The sequence below is a fragment of the Nannospalax galili genome, unplaced genomic scaffold (genome assembly GCF_000622305.1).
Source record: "Nannospalax galili isolate Female #2095 unplaced genomic scaffold, S.galili_v1.0 scaffold1501, whole genome shotgun sequence".
Taxonomy (NCBI): Eukaryota; Metazoa; Chordata; class Mammalia; order Rodentia; family Spalacidae; genus Nannospalax; species Nannospalax galili.
Genome location: NW_008343602.1, coordinates 320,825 through 321,823, shown reverse-complemented (window position 1 = coordinate 321,823; position 999 = coordinate 320,825).

Sequence of the window (999 nt, the reverse complement as noted above, 5' to 3'; positions counted from 1 at the left end):
TCATACACGTGCCTGGGCACCAAGTCAAGAAGACTCCTGAGGCCATTGGTAACAACCTTGCAGACACGGAAGCCAAAAGAGTGGCCCTCTCCAGTCCTGGAGATCCAGTTGTACTAGCCGCCCTAGAGGTACCGATACCAGAACTGCCTACTCTGCCCCCCAAACCTGATTATTCTCCACAGGATCTAGAGTGGATAAAGAAGCGAGCACCGGAGGGGAGGACTGGGGAAGGAGGTTGGAGCCGGGACCAGGAAGGCAGGTTGATTCTACCAGAAATATTAGGGAAATACATGTTAACTAATTTACACAGATCTACCCACTTAGGTTGGAAGAAGTTGCTTACTCTTTTCCAAAATGCACAGCTGGTTTTCCCACATCAGACTAAAGCAGCAAGATTGATCACGGGAAGTTGCAACAGCTGTGCGAAACTTAGACCAGCCCCAAAGGAGCTCCACCCAACTGGTAGTTGGGAGAGGGGGAGGGCACCGGGAAGGTATTGGGAGATAGACTTCACTGAGGTAAAGCCAGGTAAATTTGGTTATAAGTACTTGTTAGTAATGGTGGATACCTTCTCGGGATGGGTAGAGGGCTTTCCCACTAAAAATGAAACTAGCCAGGTAGTAGCAAAAAAGCTAATTGAGGAAATAGTTCCCAGGTATGGAGTCCCTGAAGTCATAGGTTCTGATAACGGCCCGGCTTTCGTTAGCAAAGTCCTGCAAGGACTAGCCCAGACTCTGGGAACAGATTGGAAATTACATTGTGCTTATAACCCACAGAGTTCTGGGCAGGTAGAGAGGATTAATCGGACTTTGAAGGAGACCCTTTCTAAATTGGTCGCTGAGACTGGCGGTGACTGGGTGATTCTCCTTCCCTTAGCCATTTTCCGTGTCAGGAATTCCCCCTATGTGCATGGACTGACTCCCTTCGAGATAATGTTTGGAGCCCCGCCACCGATAACTAGGCGGGCATTGCCTCTGGGGGAAGAAGGATCAGCACCTA